This window comes from Lissotriton helveticus, chromosome 9 (genome assembly GCF_964261635.1).
Source record: "Lissotriton helveticus chromosome 9, aLisHel1.1, whole genome shotgun sequence".
Lineage (NCBI taxonomy): Eukaryota > Metazoa > Chordata > Amphibia > Caudata > Salamandridae > Lissotriton > Lissotriton helveticus.
Window position 1 is genome coordinate 1,194,860,221 of NC_136070.1, and position 20,939 is coordinate 1,194,881,159.

At 48.3% G+C, this 20,939-nt stretch overlaps 1 protein-coding gene across 1 annotated transcript in view; it reads left to right on the forward strand.

Moving 5' to 3' along the window:
* Window positions 1-20,939, forward strand: part of ITPR1 (inositol 1,4,5-trisphosphate receptor type 1) — a 1,533,308-nt gene that overhangs the window by 463,304 nt on the left and 1,049,065 nt on the right. The gene's annotated exons all lie outside the window — the stretch shown is intronic.

The window sequence follows — 20,939 nt, forward strand, 5'->3', positions numbered from 1 at the left end:
AATGAGCCCAGAGAGAACGCTAGTCTCGAAACAATGGACTCAAAAATGTGCAAAGCTAGTGAGGACAAGAGTCTTGAGGACAAAGTAGTACAATGTACAAAAGGAAAAGGCAAAGCTCATTTTTATTTTTGTATAGAAAGAACCAGAAAAATTAACACAACTTAAGATTGGAGTAATAACAAATGAACCGAGTTTATGGGGGGAAGGGGTGGGGGGGTGGGGGAGGGGGGAACGGGGAGGGGGTCGAGCAAAGATGATCCAACACCGAAATTTCAGGAAATATTTTCACTGTACTCTAATAACTCTTCGGCACTCTAACAAGTAGACCCACAATCTCAACAGAAATTTAACTCATGACTAAGGAAGAAACAAGTTCAAGCTGAACAAAATCCGAGCTATCCACTGCCAGAAGATATGAGGGACAATAGAATGTTAGGAAGCCCCCTAATCCTACTAAAATCAAATACTCAAACATATACTGATCAGCCAGGAACTCAACGTGAAAAAGTGAACTGGTGTTTGTTTTGCACTGCTTCCTGGCCTCCGGTGTTCCCGGTGTTATCTGTGCATGCTAGATCTTTAATTGCACAGAGCATTATATTTGGTTATCTTGACTATTGTAATGCTCTTCTCCTTGGGACCCACGATTATTTGGTTAAAATATTGCAAAGAGTTCAGACCGCTGCCACCAAGCTAATGTTCAATAGATATTGTTTAGCCTCTAAATCTACTGCCCTTAGAGGACTCCATTGGCTTCCCGTGGAACAGAGGATCTTAGTCTATGTGCATCGCGTTCAGGGCCCTTCGGAACAAGGGCTCAGTGCTGTTGCAACGTAGACTGAAGAGATGTTCTAAAGAGGTATTTCCGTTCTGCCACCACAAATCTCATGCTGGTACACAGGTTCTGAAAGATTTGTCAAGGTGGACGAACCTTTTGAGTAAAGACTGCTCAGTTGAGGAACAAGTTCCGCCTAATCGGAGACTGCACACAGACCTGCAGAAATTTAGGAAGGCTTTGAAGACCTGGCTGTTTCCAAAGCAATAGAGACTCTCAGCAGTGTCACACTGTCCCTTCCTTCTAAACAACCTTTTGCTTCAGTGCCAGGGTATGTCTGGTCACAGTACACTTTACAATTGATATAAATAAATAAATTAACTGCTTTTAATTCCCAGTGTTCGACACTAACCTCCAAAATTACCCCCAGCATTAGTGCTAAAGAAACATGACTCCGCACTGTCTCACTCTAGAATAAAAGCAAACCAAGATCCCAAAGAATTACACCACCTCAGTAAAACAGGGAATACGTTTAACACCTGAGCAGTACAATTGGTCTCAGCCTGGTAGGTAAAGGGAAAAGGCAACCATTCCGAAGTATAACAAGCAATAATAAACCGTGCCAATGACTCCTCCTATGATTTGATTGAAATTGAGAAAAATACTGAGTGATGCACAAGTTGCAGCACAAGCAGACAAACTGAACAGATGGCAAGAACATGCTCGGACGTGGCCCAATAATGTAATAAAAGTAACTCAGGAAGAGGTGAAACATTTGGTTTCAGAGGAGGAAGTAACTTTGAAATATATAATTCTTGTAACGTCGCAATGTAGCACATGGGGCCGGCATATACTGGGACACCATCCTCAAATTATTAAAAATTTTGCATGTAACCTGAAGCCCAAATGCTTATCAGTTCTTTTCAGTGGAGAGGGCCCAGTGAGTGATGATCCCACCTCCGAGGCGGGATGCCCCGCCGCGAACCATCCTAGCCCGAATGTTGAACTTTAGAGACCAAGACATCTTTCTGCAAGCAGCCCAGGCGCAAGGCGACCTTAAGTATGAGAACTCCATGATTTGATTCTTCCCTGACTTCACCTACCAGGTCCACAAACAAAGTAGGAGTTTTGAGGTTAAGAGAGCCCTGTGGGAAAAGGACATAAAATGTTATTTCCCGCCAAGCTCAAAGTCCTTACAGAAGGAAATTCCTGTTTATTTCAGTCCCCAGAGGAGGCATGAGAAATGGTTAGAGGGGAGGCGGGCGCAGGATTTTCTACACTACAGGGGCCCGATGAGATCCCAACCTCGGAAAGGGCACAATGAAGAGTCCTCGACTGGAGAAGCAGGTCGCGGAGGAAGAGTCTAATCCAAGATGTCCCTGTAACCCCGTACGGGGAGCAGTTGACACTAGAGACCCTGAAACTTTTCACGGACAAGGGCTGCAGGACATCCATGAACCATCAGAAGTCAGGTGATGAGGGGTATGCAAGAAGCAAACTGGGTGACGGAAGAGTAAGGGACAGACACGATGCATGGGACTAGGGGATGCTTCAAGATAGAGTGGGGTATCCTTCAGATCGCTAACCAATGGGATGGGAACGTGGGGAACTGGTTGAAATAGTCCGGATAGGTTTGTGTCTTTCATGGGGCAGGTAGATAACTGCAGGTCACGCAGGCTTGCGAAGGAATTATACGGGGGAAGCCAACCCCCAAATATGTTTATTTTGCTAGTTGGGGCTACAGGCTCTCTGTAAATTGGGGTTGTGGGAAGTTCTAATCCCACAGTGCAGGGTGGCAGGAAGGGGGGAGTCAGGGGGTTTGTTTATTTGTTAGTATACACAGATGCATTTGCACAAGACGCAATGCTTCAGGGTGAGGGGCAGGCCGAAGGGAAGAGGGAGGGACGACCCTTGGCAAGAAACCGTGACTTAGAGTTTATCAAAGGCATCACGGATCACTTTTAAAAGATGGCAAAACACAAACCGCATACGCTTTAAATCATATCATGGAACGTAAATGGCTTGGGGTAAAAAATAAGGCGCACTCTAGTGCTTTAGTTTATCGGATGACAGACCAGACGTGGTCCTAAAAAATTTTTTAAAAAGTAATTCTGCTTCAAGCAAAGTGTCAAGGTTATATGTCTGCGTTGAGTTGTGTACCGAAATGTGTTTTAATAAACAAATCCCCACAGGTGCTCCAAGGAGAGATGGTAGCCACCAAACCCTTTGTTTGGGAGAAACTGCCCCCTACAACAATTGAATAAACTCCTGAGCACCAAAGTCAAAAACATTTCTTCAGTCTTGATAGATCCAAAGTATACACTGTTAATTTATTCAGTTAATGTATCTATATGCATCCAAACAGGTCCAGAAAATTCCTGTAGCCAACACGTTTTTCATCATTGGGGGTTTAGTCACCACAGACTTCCTCGGGGCTACAAGAAACCAGTAAAAGGAAACAAAATATACTTAATTAAATTGATGCACTCCAGCATCATGAATGCTCTATATGGGTGACTTCCAGCTGCCAAATGGCTTCTTTCACTAACACTGCAAAAAAAAAAACAATAAAACGTAAGCCCATGTTGGATGTAACCACTGTATTAACTGCCCTAGTAAATCTGTTTTAGTCAAAATTGAACATCGGCTAGAATGTTGCCGTTCACTGCATACAATTTTCTTGAATATCAAAGAATTCACAATGCCGTGTATGAGAAACTTGGGGTGAGTTTGTGAGCAAAAAAGCTAAAAGAATCAAATGGTGTGCAAACCCGGAAGAACGGAAGGCACAACATCTCCAGCTTACTAGCAACCATTGCAACAATAAGCAATACCACTGCTTGGAGTGAGATCATGAATTAAATAGGATGCATTTTGCAATCATATAAGCAAGGACACAACTCGAATAACTAAACTTTAACTCCTTGTGCACAAGAAAAATATGACCAGCAAAAAAATAAATTGCCAAAAAAAGAATGGCAACAAAAACACGTGAGTGAGGAGTGAAAGCAGGAAATGTGGTTACAGCAAGACAGATACATGATTTTGGAGGCCAAAGTAATTGCGAAGGAAAGCAGTGTGTGTTCATTTACTAGGCCAGCTCTTCCCAGAGCACGAGATAATTTTGGAGGTGTGTAATCAGAATTTCCAACACTTAGCAGCACTCAAGCATGTCATTCTATAAATGCCACTGATTGGGAGACTTGGATAAAAACCCTGTGACAAAGGATGCAACAAAGGAAGCAGATGTGTCCCATCGTCCACCATTCAGAGTGCATCTGCCAAAATGCAAAGAATAAAGGAATCGATCAAAAGACAAAGATATGCGGGCATTTGACTGTAAGAAAGGAACAGTTGCTCAGGATAATGTGTGGAAAAGATGGAGCACCTGGACTGAACGGTATGCCGGCAACTGTCTTAAAAATTAATCTGTTGCATTAGCTAGAGAAAATCGTAAGGGTTTCTGAAGGTTGCTATTCTACATGCATGGTTTCTGCATTATGGCAAGGATCGTACCGGCGTTCAGTGTATAAAAAGTAGATAAATCACACCACTCAAATTACAGGCTCAGATCTCTTTTGGAGATGGAGGCCAAATATTATGCTTCACTGGTCCGCGAAGACCTATAACAATGGACTTCTGAATAGAGCTTGATCCCTGGATCCTAACAGGATTCAAGAAAGAGAATGGGACCACTGACAACATTATGACTATCTCTACTCTAGTAGACTACAAAATGATGGATAAGGGCAGAAATCTATATGCTTGTTATATCGAATTCAAGAGGGCTCTGAACAGTATTGATAGATGATTCTGGGCAAAATCAAACAAATGGGTAATCCCAGAAAAAGCATTATACGCAGTATCATTGTATTCCAGGAACTGGATTCAAGTGAAAATGGAGGCAGATGGTACCTTGACAAACAAAATATTCACACTGCGGATTAAACCAAGGATGTGTTATTACCCCAGCTAATTCGTTGCCTATATGGCTAAGACCCGATCAACCCACGAGCAAGCCCACTGAAGTTAAATGAGCACTTGCTACACCGATTTTAATTCTCAGATGTGTATTTTCGAAAATGCTTCAAACTAAATGCTTAATGTAAAGCCAATAAACTAGACCTAATTAGGGAACAAACTAAAGACTGATATTGATCTTTACAAGATGATGCAGACTTAAGCTAACTTGGAAATTAGGCTATAGGTCGATCTCCTCTACTACACGATATAAATATTTAGGTGTGGAATTACAATAAGCAGGCAACAATATCTCCGTTTGCAGGCTTTTGAAAGCAAAGAATTGCAAAAATATTCTCTTGCACCGCTTTCAAAGCATCTTGCTTGTCCATCACTAGAACTACTTTTGAAATAAAGTGTAAACTTGTTACAATCTTTTACCTATGCACTCCAGCCTTTTGTCACAAACTAAATTGCGGGTTAATTCAGGTTTACAGTAAAGTAAACTTTATAGATTGGCTCTAGGCTGCCGTACTCTGGTTCAACGGGCATTCAGCTTAATCAATTGAACACTTTACCCAATATCTTATTAAAACTACATTTGCTTAAACTAAAACACACCGATAAGAATTCATTTAAAGGTTTACTCTGTCAAGAGTTTGATCTATTAAGAACACTCTTTGGCTCATTGCTTTAGACACTACGCTTAAAATGACAAATCCTTTGAAGCAAAACCTTTCTTATAGAAGGTTCAAGGAAATATTGAAGCAGATAGTATGTTTAAAATCCCGATATAAAGATCCTGAATCCTTCAGAACATAGTATCACAACAAACTAGTTGTAAGAAGCTATGAAAAACAAAGCGCAAGCCATAGTTTGATCTTGACTCATTGTAGATACAAGTCCAGTTCATGTTTGATGCAGGGAGGTGTAACTGCTGTGGAGATATAGTAGTCAAAATCCAGCTGGCTGCTTAAGCTGTTGTAAAAGTCTCTTACTCATGTATTATGCTGCAGTCCGGCTTTTTCTTGTGCCAGGAAAAGATTTTTAATTAAAAATATTCAGGAATTGAATTTTTGAGAACTGTAGATTAGCAATTTTTGTGTTAACGGCACTGATGCTGCTTTTTATTAGTGGATTTGTAAAATGTATGAAGGTTTTTAAAAATGATTGCTCAACTAGACATTGAGCCAAGCGTATATTCAATGGTTTTAATTAAAGTCGTTTAATTCACCTTTTGACTTCTGCTCATGGAATTTTACAGGAAGGATCATTGTGTGTAGCAATGTCTTGCTAAAATGCTTAACAATCATCATTATGTCTAAGCCTTGCTGACTTGTCTCCTTCTGGCAGGAGCTTGTATGGTGCTACTAGACCAGCAGGCATCCATGCACCACTGTCGTAGCTGAGAACAGACAATGCACAGAATAATCCTGTTTTAAGCCATTTCTTTAACCTAGTGGTACATTATCTTACACATTTACTCAGACTTTTCCAGAAGGTCACACCATGATGGAAAAAGAGTTTACTTGGCTATTTTTTATTGTGGATATAGACTAATTTCTACTAGGTTTTGAGGTCATAGGTCATTTCTGCAAAGCGTCATATGGGTCAAAGAATTGATAAGTTTCACCCTGGTTGGTATAGTTTGTGAAGAGAGACTGTTGGGTGCATGCTTTACTTTATTCATGATGATCGGAGTAGCCAAGTTTTGTTGAACTTGCATTCTGCCAACCAGTTGTCATACCTGCATGTATAGTTATTTAAATATGGATTTGCCCCTCCAGTTATAGTGGCATTTTAGTTTTTGCCATGAATGGTCTCGCATTCCAGAATTCTTTCGTACCTTGTGGAGATGGCCACGGAATTTCAGGAACTGTTGGGGCCATTCATGAATCCAAGCAAATACCCAGTAACTTTGCTTTGGCCCTGGGATATGCAGAATGGCGGCAGACATGATAGACATTTATCAGTTTATGCATTGGAACACGGGGCAAAAACTAAGTTTCTGGGTCCCTTAAACTCTGGCTGCCTGCTATCATCCAGGACGAACTTACCCAATCACAGACTAGTCACTAGAATCTGCTACTGTCACCCATCGGTAGCCAGAAGCGTTGTGTATCAATTTCTAGGCATGATAACCTGCAACTGGTGAACATAAACAGGAGTTGTACATTAATACCTCCACTATCAGTGTACGTTTCCTGCTACTGCACAACTCATTTGGTCCATCAATGAATGGAGCCAATTCAGATTGATACAGCTGCCACTAATGGTTGTCAATGGACTGTATTGAGGGCTGCTAGAGGTCCAAGTGAACCAAGAATGCTAGTTACCCTGTATCAGTTATTGCTAACAGCCTGCCTAGAGTAATTTAGGTGCAATTTTGTACATTAAAGCTTTGCAGGTAGGTATCTTGTTTTGGCAAGAGGCACCAAATTGGTTTGACTCTTTATAAAGGCGGTTTAACAGTGCATTAGTTTGGTCTCAATGTGTATTTCACTGTTCAAAAGTGTGCAAGCTCCATTTTATTAATGACTTTGCCTTTGTACTTTGATTTTCCTGAGCTGCACTACAGTGATGACAATAGTTAGCCTTCTTTTAGCAATGGTGGAGAATTTCTACTAATCTTACAACTTTTATTTTCCTGAAGGCATCTAACTGTCTAAGACATGTAAAATGTAGTTTATAGTGATTCCTTCTTTTTTAAGCATTGCATCCTCTCCATGAATGGGAAACTTGGTACGTCTTAACGAACTTTGACCCTTTTTGCAAGCTTTTCCGAGCTATAATGGCCTTGCTGCTTTCATGTGACAAAAGCAAGCTAAAGGGTTGCTGCATAAAATATATAATGATAAGTAATTTAATAGTTATAGGTTTAGCTGCTTTCCATCCCTCAAACATCGCATACAAATGTCATATAAAAATAGTGTATCCTAAACAAGTTGGGATGCAAGTATACCTGACTTTGGTTTCTGAAAGCTGAGCTCAGTAAGAGAACATGGTTTGTCCTTCCACCCATGTATCCAGCCTATAAGTCAGTTACTTGATAAACATTTAATGGCTACATGCATCTGTATCTGTAGTGTGGAACAGGTCCAGAATGTATCCTTATGGCGCCAAGCGCAAGAGGTTCTTAATTCCCTGGAAACCCGAATACTAGATCTAGAGTGGCAATATTGGTCCGAAAGGGACCCGCAGGTGCTTTGGCGTCTGACTGATATCCAACCGCAGTATAATACCCTAGCAACGGACGAAGCCAAAGCACAGGCACTAGCGACCCTACACAGATTATGACGTGGGGGAAAAGTCCCGAAAGCTGCTAGCATGGCTAAGCTGTAGGGAAAGGGACACCAGGTGGATAGATGGCGGGGTTGATGGGCAGGGGCAGATACAGAGGGGGGATGCCCAGATTGTTCAGACTTTTGCTTCCTACTTTAGGGAATTTTACAAGGCCAGGAAATTGGATGAGTAAGAGATCATGGCTTACCGGACTACTGTTCAAACCTCGATCTTAACGGACAAGGAGACCCTTGAAACCGACATGGCTACTAAAATTAGAGAGGCAATAACCAGACTCCGTCCAGGGAAGCCCCCAGGTCCAAATGGACTCCCAGCTGATTTTTTTTTAAAAAGGAGCCTATCTATTGACGGTCCACCTGTTAGCGTTGTTTAAGGACACTGCCCAAGAGCGCATCCTCCCACTTGACCTACGGATGGCCACGATCATACCCATATATAAACAAGGCAGGCCTCCCGAGGAATGCACGTCTTATCGACCAATCTCCCTCCTGAATGTGGAGGCTAGGCTATTGGCGACTGTCTTGGCCCTCCGACAGCGCCGGGTGATTTCAGGCCTGGTACACCAGGACCAGACGGGATTCCTACCAGACAGGGCGACTAGGCAAAATTTACAACTGACCCATAATTGGCTCATGGAGGTGAAGGGACGGGAGGATCCACGTATGTTCCTCTCCCTTGATGCTGAAAAAGCGTTCAATGCTGTACACTGGCCCTTTCTGGAGGCAGCTCTGATCAAATTTGGCATTGCCCCTAACTTCAGGAAGTGGGTGGGACTCCTATATGCAGCCCCCGAGCCCGGATTAAGGTGAACGGGATCCTATCTGAAGACTTTCCCATTAGGAGGCGGATCAAGCAGGGATGCCCTCTGTCTCCACTGCTGTTCGCCCTCACCGTTCACATAGTGGCCAGTGAGGTCTGGCTGGCAGAGGAGATATGGGGATTTCGAATATCGCAGACCGACACCCAGGAAGAGAAAATCTCGATATATGCGGATGATATACTGCTCTGTTACTCAACCGGCCACTACAGTCCCACACTGTTCAGGCTCCTGGGCAGGTATGGCTCCTTCTCGGGGTACATGATAAACTGGCATAAATTGCTCCTGTATAGCCCGCGACAGGATGAAACGTGGCACCCTCTGCCTGGGGCCCTTCAGGTCACACATTGTGTTCACGTACCTGGGGATCTACCTGACTACAGACAAATACATCCTATCAAAAAAAAAATCCAGCGAGTGATTGCGTATTTTGCGGACGATGCCCTTAGGTGCAAGGTCCTTCCCCTCACGATATTAGGCTGAGCCGCAATGTTTAAAATGATTGTTACCTCGTTTCTTGTATGCCCTACAAAACTAATACTTCCCCTCCCCAGACAGGCGTTTAAGGTGATAAATGCAGAATTGCGTTCCCTGCTTTGGTTGGGAAAGCAACCGAGTATAGCCATTGACATGCTCCAGAGAAACCAGTGGGGCGATAAATGAATGGCTCCATGCTTTAGCTGATCACCCTAGATCTAGATTGGAAAGGGATACCATGGCGTGCCACACCAGTCTGCACTATTTATATGGGAGCACTGGAAAGAGACGGGTACTCCCGGCCACACAAATCACCATAGAGGTCTGGGTCAGGGCAACAAAGATGATGGGATGGGCACATAAACCAACAAAGCAGACACTGATATGGTCCTGCTCATGGCTGAAGGAGCTCCATAAACTCAGGAGTTTTGAAGGGTGGAATGATATTGGAATCACCACGCTGGGGGACCTGGTGCTTAAACCCTATGGGGCGCTGGCAACAGAGTATGGGCTACGCCCCACTCAGTTCCTTAAATATGCACAACTGCATCATGCATGGAGGGCTGAGGCGGCGCTCTCCTCTCCTTTGCCGGAATATGCCCTGTTGGAGGGTCATCTGCTGCAAGAACACATGCCCAATAAGCTACTATCCCTGACATATAAGACCCTGCATAATAACACGCCAGATAGATTGGGGAAACTGAGAGCTACATGGGAACAGGACTTGGGTGAGATGGACACAATAGATTGGGAAGCAGCCCTGATGCACCACAGAGAAGTTACGATTAAATCCCGACTACTACTCATTCAATATAAGATACTGCACCGGATTTATTACGATAGGGTTAGGCTACACCACAGCCAGTGACCCTTGTCTTCGATGTGGCCACCCGCAGGGGCATCTTATCATATCATTTGGGACTGCCCCACTATCCACACCTATCGGACACAGATATTGGGAGAGTTGAGTAAGGTGTTAGAGGCAACGCTTTCTGTGGAACCAAAGTTTGTTTTGCTAGGGATAACTAATGATGTAGACTTGAGCCGCCCGCACCTGATCTTTGTGATGCTGGCCCTGGTGGTGGCGAAAAGGACGTGGCGCGGGTGTGGGGAGCGCAGTCACATCCTCAATTACAATGGACTTGTATATGACGGTGGAAAGGGTCACCTATAAAGCAAGAGGCTGTCCCCGGAAGTTCTGCAGAGTTTGGGGAAAATGGAGAAGATACCATGGTCTTGATGGGGGTCTGGGATCAGATTTACACAGATAGTCCTGCTGAGTAGGGCTTTGTTCCAAGTTGGTGGGTGGGGGGGCCACGGGCCCACGGGCCCTGGGCCTGAAGGGAGGCGTTGGATGATAAGAGCACTGCAGAAAGAGGTCTTGTAGTCTCAGCCTGGATCTTGTGCTGATGATTATAATGTTGTCACTATGGATGGTGGGTGGGGGGGCGCCTGGGGGTGTGGATAATCACTTGTGACTTGCCAGCTGTGTTTGTTGGTTAAAAAAGTAAATAAAAATATTAAAAAAAAGAATCCTTATGGACACCCATTAAGGCTCTGAAACGTATTATAGTGAGTAATAAGTGCTTCAGAGCTTTGGGCTCTTGAACTATTGAGCTCTGTCTAATGGAACCGAAGTGTTCAGATAACCCAAGGTTTTCGATTAAGCCTGGTTTTTGAATGGCTTTGGCAAGGTCTAGAACTGGATCCTTCATTGCTTCATAACTTGATCTAGGGGATCTCGCAACATCTTTGCTGTGGTGTTCTACAATCCCTAGTAGCTTTTACAAAAGAGATGGTACAAGTTAAAGAAAGTGCTGGAATAGTCCACCATAGAGAGTCCCAGAGCTAACTTAAATTGTACATTTCATGGGTGTGATCATACAGAGATTTTTGTTGTTGGTAGATATGGAGTCCATGGGGCTTACGTTTTATTAATTTTGCAGTAAAACAACGGTAGGCTTACGTTGAGAGGTTATGGAGCATTTTTCAAAAGCTGTAACCTCTGCAAGATTGCATGTAGTTGGCAACAAGGGAGTATATTAAAGTTAAACATCACCAAGGATTATTTGCATGTATTCCTCAAGCGTGTATGCTACAATAAACATTTGTTGCATGAGGTATTTCCATAAATGCAAATTATGGGATATCTCCATGAATTAGTCAAGCAGTAGGTGACATGTCACCCTGAAATGTGGTGTTGCATATAACTTTAACACATTTTGCAAAAGGAATTAGTAAGCTCCTCTAAGAATGATTTGTTTTTTAATATATTTTGTTGAGTAAGAAAGACTGGGCATACAAGAGACCTAACTACCATGATGTGCACATCGCAAGTAGGTCAACATAATCCTTTAGTTCATACCGGAAATTCATATTAACAAATGACAGCGCCTAAAAACATTTTATTAAATCATAGTGCAACTGATACTTTTAAAAAACAATTACGATGAATATGCAATACTATTATATATAACACACCTTTGGCCTATGATCTCAGTAGCAGTGAATTGTCCTACTTGGATTGGGAAAGAAACCAAGCAGTATCCTGCCCATGTAGCCTTAAATCTACGGAGTGCCCTTACTCTCTTTGCGTATACCTCCTCAAACAGAAGTCTTAACCAACTGGACAAGCCACTGCCCCGTTGTTGGTATCTTGGATGATCTCGAATTCAGCAGTAACAGACCTAGCTACTGCCACTGCCGAAGAAATAAAATATTGTTGTTTTTTTCAATGCTGTAGCCCTGTGTGGTAAAGGCCAAATTGGACCAACCGTGTTGGTGGAAAAATATGCCTAGCCATGCAGTCAGAAACAAACTTAAACCTCCACTCAAAAGTGCTATAAAGTTGGGCATGAAAAAAATGTGGACCCAGCCCCCGCCCCCGCCCCTCCATCTTGCAACATTGATTCGAAGTGGCTGGGATTATTTTATGCAGTCTGAAGTGAATAGTATGATAACCATCTGGATAAACGTCATACTCTTAAAATTAGCCGCTCTAGGGGATTTGACTGATTTCACACATTAGTTGCCATTCTTTTTTTTTTTTTTTTTTTTTTTTTGAAAACCTTTATTGTGCAGATATAGCTGTCAAATACGGGCCTACAACCCATCGGGCCGGCCACCACACTGTATTACCACATAGGCCAGGAAAGAAACTCCAGCAGGTCTCCGATATAACAGATGCAACAAAGCAAAGCAAATAGCCACATGGAAACCACTGTGAGAAGGAAAAGTGAAGGTTAATTTTATAATATAATAGGGTGAGGAGCAGGAACATTGCAGTTATTAAAGTCCAAAAGTCCGTGGCGGGTCATCAACAGGCAGTGGAGCAAAACACAGCGAGTTTAAAAAAAAAAAAAAGGAACAGCTACATCATTGCAAGGGCAAAACATGAGTCCCACATCAGCAAACAATACCATCCACTGCCCAACGCCCACCCGTTACCACAAGAATACGCATCAATACATAGAAAGGAAGTCAGGATTGATACGAAGCCATCCGCTACATCGACCCAGGAAAAGAGAAGGAAGGGGAAAAAGGGGAAAAGAGCATCAGAAAAAGGGTTAAAAAACAGGGAAAAGAGGATGCGGCCCCACAGTATATGCCCCATGGCAAATAAAGCACACGAAAAAGGGGGCAGCCCACGGAACCAAAGGAAACAGGAATAATGGATGCGCAATGAACATCGGTAGCAGGGAGGCCGTGTGCCCACGCTAGCAAAAAAAACCCCAGGAGGCCTACATGCAGACGCAGCGTCCTGAAAAAGAATACACAAGAGCCATAGAACCAAGAACAAAAGAAAAACAAAAAGACAGACCCCCCCCACACCCACCCCACCCTGCACCCCTGCGGAAGGCTACGGCCTACCCCCCCAGCAGCGTGCCTGTCACCCTAACCGGAAACCCGAAATATAGAAGAGTCAAAAAGTAAGGAAGAAACCATGTAGACAAAAAGAGAGGAAGGGGAAAGGAAGAAAAAATCTATCGGGAGAGGAGACACATAATCAAAACTATCAGCCCCCAACTCCCCCGTCCGAGCACATTCAAAGCCCACGAGAAGATAAAGTCATTGCAAAACAATAAACAGATACCAGGAATATGAAGAGGAAGCAATCATACATGTAGAGCCGCAAGGCGGTCATCCGGTCACGCCACAAAGTAATAGTCCGGCGGTGCAAGGTCATCTCAACCCTGTCCTCGTCTGTCCAGTGCCAGAGGCACAGAGTGCACAAAGAACCAGAACATGAGGGGGCAGAGGTGAAAAACAGGGATTCCAAACGTCGAGCTACTACACAAGTTATAACGGCTTCGGACCGGATGAGTAAAAAAGGACAGCAACAGCAGCAGGCAACTGCTCATTGTCATAGCACCTGAGGCGGCCGCACTTTCGCCTGCTTGAGACGGCTGTGTCCCCTGGAGCTGAGGGCTCCGGCCCGGAGCTTCGGCTGTGCACGAGGAAGCCCGGAGACGGCTATTGCCGCGTCAGCGACCTGTGGCCCAGCAGACCCCGGCCTGGCGTAGGGAGGAGCTCCGGACTTCCGGTCCGCGACCCGCGGTGCGAGACGCGGGTGCTGCCGGTACCACAGTAGAGTCAGGCGATCGGCCCTTGGCCCGAGGGGCTTCTCCCCTTCATCCCACCGAAGGCGAAGCTTGTGGCGTCGCTGGGGAGGACCGGCTGGCCGGGTGAGTGCGGAGCCCTCGCTGCTTTCCCTTATCCCCCCCCCCCCCGGCCACGCTTCAACGGACCTGAGCGGCGGCCCGGCCGCGACCTCCTCCCCCCTCTGCACCCGTTACTGAGGGCGCCCTGCATTAGAGGGGGGGCGTCGAGGACCACCATCATTCGGGGGGGGCCTAGGGGGGGACCCCAGAATACATGCGGCTGATGATTTGGGCCCCCGAGCCCTAAGCACTTGGCGGGCGCGGGCCCTGGGCTCTGCTGGGGGTCGGCCGAGATCGTGGTGGTGCACGGCCTGTTGGAGAGCCCCGGCCTGTTGTACTTGCGCTGCCTCCCCGTGGTTTTGGGGAGTGGCTCTGCAGGCGAAGCGGGAGATCAGTGGTGAGGAGCCTGCAGCACTGGGGGCCCCCGGCAGCGGAGCTATCTTTCTTCAGCACCATCCCTGAAGAGTGTGGGCAGCTGGGACGCCTTCCTGAGAGCGGGCCCCCTGAGTTTGATCGCCTGGAAGGAGCCCCCGGGGGAGACCCAGTCCCCCCCTGCTGGTGCCAGGCCTGGGCCTCTGGGGTGCTGAGAAGTCGTGAGGGGCCCTCCGTTGGGGGCCCGACTAGTGACCCACGCGGCCCGTGTGGGGAGAGGAGAGCGCTGTGCAGCGACGGGTGGCAGTGGTGGGGCCACACAGATGCCGGAACCGGGAGTTGGGGAGCCTTGCTCCTGGGATTCTAGAGGAATCACCGACTACGTTGCCCCCTGGGGCGGAGTGGTAGAGGCAGACGCCTGACCTGCGGACTGAGACCTGCTTTATTGCGGAGCCCCAACTGTGAGGAGGCCGGTACACGTCCTGATCCCCGGAGCGGGTCCTGAGGCGCCCCTTGTGAATACTGGAGGGGTGACGGCTACCCTACCCGGAGGAGTCGCGATGTCCTCCTCGCTTCGTAAGGGGAAGGCCGGAAAAGATGGCGCAGCAAAGTCTTCGCAGCAACTACGGTCCCCTGGACCAAGCGCCTCGCCCAGGAACTCGGACGATGAGGCCCCTGCCACCAAGGCCTTCATGACGGAGCTCTTCGCCTCCATCAAGGAGGACATCTCTGAACTTCGCGCCCAGCTGGCGTCTGACCTCCGGGAGGTGGACGACCTCGGAGAGAGAGTGGCCACGCTGGAAGACCATGACCTAAACGGGGCAAATGACATCCATCAGCTGCAGCAGGACATAATTAGGCTCACGGAGCAGAACTTGGATCTTCAGGCCCATACGGAGGATCTGGAAAACCGTTCCCGCCGGAACAGCATTCGAGCTGTTCCCTGGGACGGAGACGTGGGCGATCTGCGGGGCTATGTCCAAGCTCTTTTCTTGCACGTTCTGGATGACGCTGCTGTTCAGGAAATCAAAATGGACAGAGTGCACAGGGTCGGTCTCCCTAGACGGGGAGGAGGGCCGCCTCCAGACATCCTGGCCTGTGTGCACGATTTCCAGCTGAAAGAGCGGATCTTGCGGAAGGCACGAAGTCTTTCGCCCTTGCAATTCAGAGAGCATCATCCGCAGCTCTACCAGGACTTAGCGGCAACGACCCTTCAGAAGCAGCGGGAATTCCGCCCGGTGACAGCCTTCCTCCGAGAACGCAACGTCTCCTATTCGTGGGGGTCATCCCTTCCGCATCATCTTCCGTTGGGAGAACAGACTTGCACAGATTCGATCTCTCCAGGCGGCCAAAGATCTGTTGGGACTGGACGATGAGACTCCTTCACAGGGATCTGGCAGATCACAGCAACGACGGCGCAGACGGTCCTCTTCGTGGCAGAGAGTGGGCCCGACCTCTGATCATGGGCGGCCTGACCCTGCGGCTCGCCTACAAGAAAGAGGGGATGCAGTGGCTTCAGTGGCCTCGGCGACTTTGGCGTTGTCCCAGCAGAGCTCCGGCGCCGCTTGAACCTTGAGCCGCCTGCAGGCTGGTGCCGGAGGGGCGCTTGCTAACGGGTACTGTGGGTTTCAGTGTACTTTTGGAGAAGACACCCCGTACCGTGGCCTGTGGGATCCTGCGCCGGATACCACTCCCCGGCCTAAGAGGACCACTTCGAACTCTTCCCCGATGGGACTGCTAAGTACAATTTTTCTGTTCTTGTTTGTTTTCGGGTTGGGACGGGGAGGGAAGGGTGAGACATGGTGGGGTTCTGTGGGGGGGGGCCTGGTGGATTCTGGAGGCTTGGGGATGTGGCGGGAGGGGGGGGGACTGTTGGGGGGGGACGGAGGGAGGGGGGGGGTTGAGGAGTTTGGGGGGTCGTTCGTTGGGTGGTGATGGCAGGATTGCTTGGGTGGATGTGTGCTGCTTTGGATGTATGGGTCGTTGTCGGCTGTAGAGCGGAGGGGGGGGGGGAGACTGATGTACTGACTGGTTCGGGGAGGCGGATGGGGGTCTCGTCTTCAGAGCGGGTGACTTTTCCTTACCTCTACGTCACTTAATATTGCTACTTGGAACGTGAAGGGCCTGAACTCACCACAAAAACGCCAAAAAATATGGAAATACTTGATAGACCATCAGCTTGATGTGGTGGGTCTCCAGGAAACTCACCTGGCGCGTAAAGATGAGCTCCGCCTTAGGCATAGGCACTTCCCGCTTATCTATAGGTCCTCGGCTTCCACCAAGCACAGGGGGGTGGCCCTTCTATTTCGAGCGGCCCTTCACTTCCAGCCCCTAGAGATGCAGAGTGACAAAGAGGGCCGATGGTTGCTTGTCAAGGGTTTGCTGTATGAGAGAATTTGTACTTTTGTGGTGGTGTATGCTCCCAACTCAGGACAGAATAGTTTTCTCCAAGGGCTGATACAGAAAATTGAGAACTTTGTGGAGGGTCATCTGATTCTTCTGGGTGACTTTAACATGGTATGGGATAAAACCTTGGATACCTCAGGCGCCCTTAGAGCCGATGCCGGCACATTCTCCTCGGCCACGCAGCGTAAGATGAGTGAAATGGGCCTGATTGATGGCTGGCGCGCACTGCATCCACACTCCCGAGACTACACTTTCTTTTCTGCTGTCCACCGCTCTTATTCTAGGCTCGATCACGTTTTTCTCAGCCAAGCTCTCCGGGGCGATGTCCGCGACTCCGTCTTCCCACTCTCTCTCTGATCACAGCTTACTGGTTCTTAGTTTGCGCTGGTCGGCGAAAGGCGACGGAGTACGCAAATGGTACTTCCCTGCTGCCTTACTCCGGGATGACACTTCTTGCAAAGCGTTACGTACGGCTATTCGCGACTTCTGGGCGCTAAACCCGGTCTCGGACACTTCCATTTTCACGACCTGGGACGCCTGTAAGGCTTCCTTGAGAGGCACGTGCCTCGCCCTCAACGCCAATCTTAACAAATTGCGGAGAGCTGAACGTGAGAAACTGGAAGCTGAGCTGACCGATCTGGAAGCGGCGCATAAATTGAACCCCTCTCGGCTCACCCTCCGCCCTCTAACAGCGGTGCGGGGGAAATTGAGGGCCCACTACAACAATAGAGCGGAATTTACTCTTCTACGGCTGCGCCACGCTTCCTACGCCCAGGGTAACAAGGTGGGGAGGCATTTAGCACGTCAACTCCGAGATAAACGGGCGAGGGAATACATTGGAGGCATGCGGGACGGAGCGGGGGACCCTCTTCACCGGGACGAGGAAAAGGCTGCCCTGTTTGGCCGCTTTTACGCTGACCTTTATAGGGGTGACGCTCTCGATCCTGATAAGCAACGGCGATATCTGGCCGACCTAGCGCTACCTCAAGTCTCTGCTGTCCGCAACGAATGCTTAACGGCCCCCTTCTCCAGGGGAGGAAATTCTGGACGCCATCAAGGCCCTGAAGCCTCACAAAGCGCCGGGTCCCGACGGATATACCGCCCTTTTTTATCAGGCTTTCGCCACCGAGATCTGTGACCAGCTTACGGAACTCTTCAATGAAATGGCGGCGTCTGGCAGCATCTCTGGCTCTATGGCTGAGGCGGTGGTTTCGGTCATTCCTAAACCCGGGAAGGATCCCGCTCACTGCTCTTCCTACCGGCCGATCGCCCTTTTGAACGTTGACGCGAAATTGTATTCGTCTATTATTGCACGGCGCCTCCAGGAGCTGATGCCAGTCCTTGTCCACCCGGACCAATCGGGTTTTATCTCGGGACGCCAGACCCACGACAATTTACGCCGGGTGATCCATTTGATCGAAAAGGCCGATAGATTCCGCATCCCAGCTGTGCTAGTGGGTTTGGACGAGGAGAAGGCCTTCGATCGTGTGGATTGGGGGTTTTTGTTTAGCACCCTGGCGGCCTTCGGTTTCTCAGATAAATTCATCACGATCCGGGCGAACTACAGTTTTCCCCGCTCCAGGGTATCCGTTAACGGCCATCTGTCGCCCTTCTCCCACTCCCGTGGAACCAGACAGGGCTGTCCTCTCTCCCCTCTGCTTTTTGCGCTTAGCATTGAACCGCTGGCGTTGGTGGTGCGGCAGCATGAGGGGATTCGAGGTCTTCCCTTCACGGGAGAGCAACATAAAATCTCACTCTTCGCTGATGATGTCCTGTTGTCCATAGGAGATCCTGCTCGCTCGCTCCCACACGTCCAGAAGGTCCTGTCTGACTTTGAGGAGGTGGCCGGCTATAGGGTAAACTTTGGGAAGTCGTACATCCTGAACCTCACGCTATCGCCAACTGAGGTGGCGCGGGTACGGCCTTTGACCCCCCTGTCCTGGGCGACCGGCTCCCTCTTGTACCTGGGGGTCCATTTGACACCTACTGTGGGGGGCCTGTTTGCGGCGAATTTCCCTCCGCTACTGTCGTCCATCCGGGCGGATTTAGCCCGCTGGCAGCCCAAGTACATTTCTTGGCTAGGCAGGATACACGCCATTAAGATGGTCCTCCTCCCTAAGTTCCTCTACCTTTTCCAGGCTCTTCCGCTCCCGCTTGACCTTGCTTTTTTTAGACGCCTCAGAACTCTGATGCTCCGCTTCATCTGGCAGGGTGGGCGTGCCCGCTTCTCCTTTACATTGCGCCGCTTGCGGGCTAATGGAGGAGTGGGTCTCCCCGATATGCACCTGTATTATAAAGCGGCGCAACTGCGAGTTATAGTGGAATGGTCCCAGCAACTCTCGGAGAAACACTGGCTGCATATGGACAGGAGTGTCGCCGGTCGGTCCATATGGGATCTCGCTTGGAAGCCCAAGAGCGCTAGGCCCAGAAATGCCTATATCAGTACCCCTACTAGCACGGTGCTAAAAGTGTGGGATACAGTCTCAGGCGATGATCATTGGACGACGTTTCCGTCACCCTTTACCCCCATTCATTTCAACCCGGCCTCCCCCCCCCGCGATACAGGAGGGTCCCTTTAGGTTGTGGCGTGAGGGAGGCTGTCAAGCACTTACTCACCTCTTCCATGGTACCGTTCCGCTCACCTTCACTAATTGCATGAGAGACTACGGGGTTCCCCCGACTGAAAGGTTCCATCATCTCCAGCTCCTCCACTGGGCTACCTCCCCGGGGACGGGTGATGCTGCCACGAGGCCGCCTTCCGCCTTCGAGGCCTTCCTTCTGCGCACTACCACCATGAAGGGGGCCATCTCCTTTCTCTATAAATTGCTGCTCACTACGGCAGCTTCGCCCCGCCCACGCTATATGGGACACTGGGAGGAAACGATCGGAAGAGACATCTCCGATGCCGAATGGGCAGGTCTCTGGCGGGACGTCTCCGCGCACAACCGCTCGGTGGCGCTGCGAGAAGCCCACCTCAAAACGATGATGGACTGGTACTTATGCCCATCCAAGCTGCATCGCATCTTTCCATCTGCTTCTGACCGTTGTTGGAGAGGTTGCGGGCTCTTGGGGGATATCCGCCATATCTGGTGGGACTGCCCAATCATTCGCCCTTATTGGGAGGAGATTTTGTCCCACCTTAAGGACATCCTGGGCTACCCGATATCTACCTCGATAGAACATGTCCTACTTGGGCTTCGGGACCCAGGCCTTGAGCACCAAACGAGAGCCGATAAGCAAATTCTCTGGCTCTGTCTTGGGGCGGCTAAACTTACCCTTGCAGCTGCATGGAAGAAGCCGGCCGCTCCAGCGATCTCCCTCTGGCACGCGAGGCTGTGGGGACTCCTGAGTGTGGAGAGAGTGGCGGACATCTTTCTGGGGAACTTTAAGAACTTCGTCTTTCGCTGGGGCCCTCTGGTCCGATTCCTTTCACGAGGATTGCCCTCGGCGGTCTGTCCTCCTTCAGTGCGCGCGCTCCACCTATTTCAACTTTAATTGAGAATAGTGTGTATGTATGAATGAATGGCTGTCGTCACCACAGGGGGGAGGAGGGATGGGAGGGATGTTTGTTTCTGTTCTGCGACGATCGTGGCACCCTTCAACGGGCTTAACCCTTAGTGCACGAGACTGCTGGCTCGGCTCCGGCTGACCTCCTAGATTGGTCTGACTTTGGTCTCACTATGCTGCACTGCCGTTGGACTCTTTTCCTACAAGTACGTTGCCCACGTGTAGACTCTGATTTAGAGATGTCGCTTGTTGTACTGTTTATTTGCGATTGCTCACTGATAATGAAAATAAAAATTTTACAAAAAAAAATCTCTTCCTGACACTATAGGCATGTTGTGCTCTGTTGTCTTTTTTAACAGAAGCAGTTGCTAGCGCTGGGACGACCCTTAGCTGGGGCAGCTGTGCACTCTACAAAACCTATAACATAACATTATTTTTGCTACATCGTTAATCATTCTATAATCATTTTTAAGGAAACATTATTTGGATAAAACTTAACCATAGGAAATGATTTTGGCTACCAAATTGCTTTATAAATGCTTCCCAAGTCAGTGGGTTAGTAGCTTTATAAAAATAATCTAGCTTAAAAAAGCGTAGTTCTCTCCAGGACTGCAGCACCCTTTGTGGAATCTGTAACCCCCACAGCCTTGGAGAGGGGTAA